Raw genomic sequence first — 8678 nt, forward strand, 5'->3', positions numbered from 1 at the left:
TACACCTAATACTAGTCACAAATGTACTGTAAGACCTATAGGAATCCTCATGTGAGTCAGGATCCCAGTAGGAAACAGAATCCAACCCATAAGAATCAAATAAAGAGACTTTAATGAAGAGACTATCTACTGGGTTATGAGAACAAATAAGGGGTGTTGAGGCACCCAGAGATTACCATGGCAAGGAACCCTTACCATCTGTAGGCCTGAGGAGAATATGGGAAATATATAGAACCCTGTGGGAGCTGGCATATGGAGGAGAGGGCATCCAGTAGGAGCTGTAGTCCCAGAAGATCTCAGCTACTGTCAGAGAAGAGAGGGAGCAAAAGGAATACCTCTACTTGTTCTCCTTGTGATTTCCTATCTCATGTCTGCTCCTCTCACTGACCAAACCCAACCAGAGCGTGGGGTAAGGGAGGCTAACCATGCAGGGCAGAGAAGGGTAGAGAATGGAATGAGGTAGGAAAGAGGGGTGGTAACAGACAATAACCCTTACACCAGTAAACACTTCCGGGTTTTCTGTGCTCAGCCATGCCCACCACAATGTTTGAGTGTAGTAGGGCTCAAGATGTATTCTAGAGCAGTCATAAAAAAAAGGCAAGAGAAAAGAGAAAATCCATGGAATACTGGCATCTGTGTGCTCTTTGCTATTGCTTTTCATCTTCTGTGCCAGTCTTTGTTTTCCTAACTCCTCTTTCCTCATCTAGAACTGTTCTTTGATATTTGTACTAATCCCAGCCTCCCTCTCTCACTGCGAAAGAGCCAAGGACAGGTTGGTCAACTTTCTAGACCTCGGTTTTGTCTCTAAAAATGCTGGGCATGGACCAGATGCCCTCCGTTTTCTTCCAAATGTAAAATAAAGCAAAAAATAAAGATCAACCAGTCCTTGCCGCTAACATTGTTAAAGGAAGACAAAGAAGAAAATGGAGATGGGGAGATAAAAATTATTAATGTTGAAAGGGACAGAAGAATAAACAGAGATAGCTAAAGTGATTTTGGGAACTGTGGATTTTTATGAAGCTTTTAAATCTCTGATAACACTCAGTGAAACTGGTCTGGATTTGTATGTGTCAGGGGAGGGAGTGCTCAAAAGCAAATTCAAGCCATTAAATTTCAACTCTACTTTTCCCAGGAATACAGAATTTCTCCTGAAGCTGTGAAACCCTCAAAATTGCCTGAGATCAGCTATAGTTTACTGAAGATTTTCTATTCATTGCCGATCAGCCATTGGCCAAAAGAGTAAGATAGCCTTCACATTTCAGAGAACCTGAATATCTGTTTCTTTTACAACTAATTAAGTGAAAGGGAAGCAGTGCAGCAATTCTTCTCTAGTACTCAAAAATGGAATTGGGGAAAAGGAGATTTAATCCCAAATATCTTAAATTTCTTTAAATCACAGTCTTCTCAGGGAGTCCCTGTGGTTTCCTGCTTCAACAGTGCTTGGAATAAACCTGGAGCTTGACCATCCCAGCCCGCTGCCCATGCCAGCCTTCCACCTCTCCTTAGCTGCCCACCATGACAATGACCGGGTCCATCTTGCAGAGGGGCCAAAACTACCACCAGGACTCAGAGGCTGCCATCAACCGCCAGATCCACCTGGAACTCTATGCTTCCTACATCTACCTGCCCATGTCTTTCTACTTTGACTGTGATGATGTGGCTTTGAAGAACTTTGCTAAATATTTTCTTCACCAATCTCATGAGGAGAGGAAACATGCCGAGAAACTGATGAAGCTGCAGAACCAGTGAGGTGGCTGAATCTTCCCTCAGGATATCAAGAAACCAGGCCGTGACTGACTGGGAGAATGGGCTGAAGGCAATGGAATATGCATTACACTTGGGAAAAAATGTGAGTCGGTCACTACTGGACTTGTACAAACTGGCTGCTGACAAAAATGACCCTCATTTGTGTGACTTCATTGGGACTCACTACCTGAATGAGCAGGTGAAATCCATCAAAGAATTGGGTGACCACATAACCAACTTGCACAGGTTGGGGGCCCCTGAAACTGGCATGGCTGAGTATCTCTTTGACAAGCACACCCTGGGAGATACCGAAAAGAGCTAAGCCTTACGCTGGCTTCCCATAGCCATGGAGATGACTTCCCTGGTCACCAAAACAGTATGTGCATATGGGAGTCACTCCAATAAGTGCATTTGAAAAAATAAATTAATTATCCCCAAAGAAGGTAAATAAAAAGACAACAATGCTCAGATAGGACAAATAGTAAATAGACTGCAAGATGGTAGATTAAAAGATATACAACACTAACACTAATAAAAAGAAAGCTGGAGTGGCTACATTAATATTAGACAAAGTAGATTTCCAAACAAAACAAACATATTACCAGGGATAAAGAAGGCCATTTCATAATGATTAAGAAATCAATTAATCAAGAGAACTTTACAACTTAAAAAGTGTATGCACCTAAGAACAAACTTCAAAACACACGAAGTAAAACTAATAGTATTGCAAAAAGGAAAAGGCATATCCACAATCATAGTTTGAAGTTTTAAAACCACCCCTATCAAATAATTGATAGAATAAGTAGGCAGGAAATCAACAAGAATATAAATTTAAACACTTTCAGCCATCTTGACCTAATTGACCTAATTGAGAACACTCCACTCAGCAATAGAAAAATACACATTCTTTTCAGGTACACATGGAATATTTACCAAGATAGACCATATTCTGAGCCACAAAATAAGCCTCAACAAACTTTAAAGGATTCATGTCATAAAAAGTATGTCCTCTGGCCCTAGCCATTTGGGCTCAGTGCAGACTGAAGGGTCCCAGGTTTGATTTCTGTCAAGGGTACACGCCCAGGTTGTGGGCTTCATCCCCAGTGGGGGTGTGCAGGAGGCAGCTGATCAATGATTCTCTCTCATCATTGATGTTTCTATATCTCCCTTCCTCTCCCTTCTTCTCTGAAATCAATTTTAAAAAAAAAATTAAAGTATGTCTTCTAACCACAGTGGAATTTCCTTTAAAATCAGTAATGAAAAGCTCTTTGGAAAATCCCTAAAATTTTGGAAACTGAATAACACACATCTGGATAACCCATGTTATACAGGGTCAAAGAAGAAATTAAAAGAGAAAGTAAAAAAAAAAGTATTTTGAACTGAATAAAAATAAAAGAACATCAAAATTTGTGAGATGTCAATTCAGCAGTAATTAGGGGGAAGTTTATAGCACTGAACACCAATATTAGAAAAGAAGAAAAGTCTCAAATCAATTACCTTAGTTTTCAACCTTAAAGAATTGGAGAAAAGAACAAATTAAACAGAAGAAAGTAAATAATAAATATAAAAGAGGTCATCAATGAAATAGGAAAAAGAAAAATAATAAAATAAAAACAATGAAACCAAAGTCTATTCTTGAAATAGGTCAATATAATTGATTAAACTCTAGCCAGACTGACCAGGAAAAAAAGAAAGAAAACACAATTACCAATATCCAAAATGAAAGAGGGGATATCATGAGAGATTCTACAGATATTAAAAGGGTAATAAGAGAATTTATAAATAATTCTATTCTATTATATTCAACAACTTGGATGAAATTGAAAATTTAAAAGATATAAAGTATTGAAAACTCATTCAAGAAGAAATAGATAATGTTAAATTCCCTATATCTATAGAAAAGAAATTGGACTGATAGTTAAAAACTTTCTCATGAAGGAAACTCTAGGCCCAGATAGCTTTACTGGTGAAGTCTACCAGATATTAATAAAACATTTTCTAGACCAGGGGTGGGCAAACTTTTTGACTCGAGGGCCACAATGGGTTCTTAAACTGGACCGGAGGGCCGGAACAAAAGCATGGATGGAGTGTTTGTGTGAACTAATATAAATTCAAAGTAAACATCATTACATAAAAGGGTACGGTCTTTTTTTTTTTTATTTCAATAGTTTTATTCATTTCAAACATTTTAACACCAGTGTTGATGCTAATGTGCAGTGGTGCATGTTAACACAAATGCCCTGTAGCACGCATTTTTACAGGCGCAAGGGGGAGAAGCAAACGCAGCGCAAAATGCATTTGTTTTGCCGCTAACACATGCGGTTAGTGGCCACGGTAGCGTTACTGATACCGCATCCATATCAGCAAAAAAATGCAGCCGCAGCATGGCTAGTGTGACATGTCCTCTGTGTGTCTTTTTCCCTGCTGCGCGCGTCCTCAGTGGGAAAAAAAAACTGCAGTGGATACAAGCCCTAAAAGCTGAAAGTCTTTGTTGTTTTATTAACAAGTCATTGTGATGTACAGAATGTGGGAACAGGAAAAAATTGTGTTTGAGTAGAGCTCTTAATCTTACCTCAGAAAGGCTCTGATACTGTGCTCTCCAGGGGCATGTCTCCCTACATCACCACGGTAACGTGTCTCCGCATTCCCAGGGTGATGTGGGGGGGGGGGGACGCGTCAGCGGGCATTACAAGGAGCCTCTGGAAGGCTGAGAGGTTGTTCCTTCTACTGAATGGGCGGATATAAATCCGCCCACTCAGAAGAAGGAGCTGCGCCCGTGTTTCCCGACGTTGCCATGTTAACACTGCTGCTGGTGAAGGAGCGGAGGGGAGAGCAATAGAACCCTCCCCTCTTTCGGCTCCGCGGGCCGGATAGAACAGCCGAAGGGCCAGATCCGGCCCGCGGGCCGTAGTTTGCCCACGGCTGTTCTAGACCAATAAAAGGCTAAAGGAGTTTATTACTACCAAACCAGCATTTCAGGAAATGTTAAAGGGAGTGCTTTAAAAAGAAGAAGTAGGCGGCCTGCAAGAGGCAGCTGATTATCTCTCTCTACTTCTCCCTTCCTCTCTGAAATCAATAAAAATATATTTTTAAAAAAGAGAACATATAAAACTCAACACCAAAAAAACAAACAATCTTTGTATGTTTCTGGGCAAAGAATGTGAATAGATACTTCTTCAAAGAGGACATGCAGATGGCCAATAAATAGGAAAAGATGCTCAATGCCACTAATCATCAGAGAGATGGAAATTAAAAGCAAAATGCGATACCATCTCACACCTGCCAGAATAGCTATTATCAATAAATCAACAAAGGACAAGTGCTGGTGAGGATGTGGAGAAAAAGGAACCCTCGTGCACTGCTGGTGGGAATGCAAACTGGTGCAGCCACTGTGGAGAACAGTATGGAGTTTCCTCAGAAATTAAAAATAAAACTGCCTTATGACCCAGCTGTTCCACTTCTGGGAATTTATCCAAAGAAACCTGAAACAATAATTGTAAAGAATATATTCACCCTTATTCTCATCGCAGCCTTATTTACAATAAGCCAAGATTTTGAAGCAGCCAAAGTACTTTTCACTAGATGAGTGGATAAAAAAGCTGTAAAAAAAAAAAAAAGTAGTATCTCTTACCCTTTGAAACAACATGGAGGGACCTGGAAAGCATTATGCTAAGTGAAATAAGCCAGTCACAGAAAGTCAAGTATCACATGATCTCACTTATATGTGAAGAGGGTGGTAAAAGATTAACCAAAGAATTTACGTGCATATATGCATAGCCTATTGACACAGACAATAGTTCAGTGAAGGCCTGGTACTTCAACCTATGGTAGATGAGTGACCTTCTAAGGGTCTTGAAAACTCCATGCCTGTATGCAGTCAGTACCTGGATCAGGGTGAGCAAGAGGTGTGTCCCCACTGAAACACAGCTGCCACCAGCTGTACCATGATACTGTCAGACTGAGGTAGGGACAGCCCCCACCCTGCTTACCAAGGGATGCTACAGGGGACACACACCCAACCCTGCTCTCCCCACACTCACACCCAGGCCCTTGCCAGGGACAGAGGGCTCCAGCTGGCAGGCTGAGGTGGTGAAGGGGAGGCAAAGTGTGGTTTGGGGTGCCAGAGGCAGGAGAGCAGACAGATGAGAACCCTCCCCAAGTAGATGGAAGAGTGAGGAACTTCTCTGAGCTGAGGATCCAAGCTCCTTGCACATGCCCCATTGTCCCTTCATATATCGTTTATAAAACACAAACTAAAAAATAAAATCATTACAAATTTGCAGACAGTGGCCACATAGCGTTGGACCCCATGCATGGGGCCCTTCTGAGCATGGGCCCTGTGCCACTGCATTGGTCACATGCCCATGAAGCCAGCCCTGCCAGCCAACCCTGAAATGGTAGGGTGAAGACAGACCAGCTCAATGGCATACTATCCAGCCCCCACACTTCCTTAGGAATGGAGTGGGTCCCCTCAACCTTCAGAATCTGAACCTTGATTATTTCTCCAATCTTAATTCTAGATGGTACCCCTGCCACAACTCATAAGTTATAGCCAAACTGACTACTAGCAGCTGCTTAGAGCACAAGGTTCTCTCTCAAAAGCCCTTTGCTCTGCTTGTCTGGGATGCTTCCACCATTGACCACCACCTCCTGCACCCCTCCAACACCCCTCCCATGCCACTTCTTTCCCCTCACTAACTTCATCTTTCAGGCAAATACTCTAGATGTCTCAGGCATTCTTTGGTGTTCCATGCCATACTGCATTGTTGCCGACTGTGGAAATTAAAGGTAACTGCTACCAGCCTGTTCTCACAACCCTATATAATACAGATGTAATATGCAAATAGTCGTTATGCTGTGAAGCGTAATGACCGACCACGTAACAACCAGATCACGGATCAGCAGGAGGGTGGGGCAGTGAGCTACAAGCGGGTGGCAGAGAGCTACAGGAGGGGGCAGGGCAGTAAGCTTTGAGGGGGCGCGGGGGGAGTTACAGGAGGGCGGGGTAGTGGGCGGAGAGCTACTGGAGGGCAGCAGCGAGCTACTGGCTAGCTACTGGTGCACGGATTCGTGTGCAGGGCTACTAGTAGCTTATAAACTCCAAGAAGGCAGAGATGGCATCTTGTTCACTACTATATCTGTTTTTTATGTTTTGGGTTTTTTTTTTTTCAGAGAGAGGAAGGGAGAGGGAGAGAGAGAAACATCAATGATGAGAGAGAATCAGCAATCGGCTGCCTCCTGCATGCCCCACACTGGGCATGTGCCCTGACCATGAATCAAATCATGATCTCCTGATTCATAGGTTGATGCTCAACCACTGAGCAACACCAGCCGGGCTCGCTACGATATCTTTAGTGCTTGGCAGAGTATTGGCAAGAGTAAGAAACAGTGATACTCATTAAATGGGTGACCAGTTCAAGGTGTAAGACTCGCAGTGTGCTGTTGTGAGAAAACCGTCTATCCAAGTATCTTCTGACTAAACGCAATCATTTGTTCTCTGTCATACACAACACCACTTCCTTTTTTGAGATTGTTTATGTATCTGTCAGAAAATGTTAAGTGGTTGAAGTTTACAGGAGTGTCTTCAGATGGGTGTTGTGCTATCACCACAGCCTCTTATTTCTTCAGTTGAATTTATATCTTAAAAATTTAAAAGAATATCTTGTCTCGCAGCCTTCATTTGCTTCAAAGGTATTATGAGAACTGCAGGTGGTGGTGACCCCAGAATTATGATTCTGAAAGGCCCACGGATGATCGGTGCAGGATTCTGCAAACCTGGCTGTGCACAGGTCGAGGTTCTCTGGGCCAGTCAGCAGATGCTTAAAGGCTTTTGGCTTAGAAACTCTTTAAATATAAAAATAAATAAAATGGACGTTAGTTATATCTGCTCCAGCTGAGCACTCAGACATAAAAACCTTTCATTTTCTGAGACTCCTACAGAGTCCACTTGGGATGCACCCGATTTATTTTTCATTGGCTCCTAAGAAATAGATAAAAATTAGGCAACTGAGCAGCACATGGAGGGAAGGGGAGTCAGATGTCTTTGTGCCCATTCCCTTCAGGTCTGGCAGTAGGGAGGGTGCTGCTTTGTGTTCTGAGGTCAGAATTCAGACCCGCAGCAAGAGCTGAAGCAGGCAGCAGTCCTCTGAGCTTCCTGCCATCCGGCATGCACACTGACTTGGCTTTGCAGCTAATGGTGAAAAGCTAGGTTAGATTTTTCAAATTGTGCCTTATATGAATTTGCTTGGTGTCTGAAGGCTATTTTGAAACTATATTTAGGCTTCTGGTACGCTTGCAACTTTTTACTTTTAAAAAATATTTTAGCTTGTTTGGTGAGTATAACTTCTAAAATAATTCACTTCTTCTCTTTTTAGATAACAATGTAATTTTTACCCAAGAGCAATGTGTTTTTCTTTTAAAGTAAACATTGCCTATAAAGAAAAGAAAGCCATGATCATGGAATTCCCTGGAGGAATAATACATGTTATAGTTGGCCCGGCTGGTGTGGCTCAGTGGTTGAGCACTGACCTTTGAACCAGGAGGTCATGCTCGGGTTGTAGGTTTGATCTGCAGTGGGAGGTGTGCAGGAGGCAGCCGATCAATGATTTTCTCTCATCATTGATGTTCGTATCTCCCTCTCCCTTCCTCTCTGAAATCAATAAAAATATATTTTTAAAACAAAACAAAACAAAAACAAAAAACATGTTATAGTTGTTTGACTTGACCCAGATGAACATAACTACATGGACAGAGAAACATTTTGTAACTTCCATAGATTATTTTGTTTCTCTAATACTTGTTTATTATTCATGTTTTTAAATGTCTCTCCCTACCTGTAATACTAACTATGAGTCACTAACTGTACACATGTTTCTTTGAGAACATGAACACAAAGCCATTAAGAACATACACAGCCTCTGCAGCCAGACTGC

The 8678-nt window shown here is 42.0% G+C and overlaps 1 pseudogene across 1 annotated transcript; it reads left to right on the top strand.

The window, feature by feature from the left end:
- Positions 1-1521: 1521 nt before the first annotated feature.
- On the top strand, positions 1522-2068 carry LOC308239817 (ferritin heavy chain-like; annotated as a pseudogene). Its single transcript has one exon. The product of its transcript is annotated as a ferritin heavy chain-like (transcript).
- Positions 2069-8678: the final 6610 nt, after the last annotated feature.

The sequence above is a fragment of the Plecotus auritus genome (assembly GCF_963455305.1).
Source record: "Plecotus auritus genome assembly, chromosome: X".
Lineage (NCBI taxonomy): Eukaryota > Metazoa > Chordata > Mammalia > Chiroptera > Vespertilionidae > Plecotus > Plecotus auritus.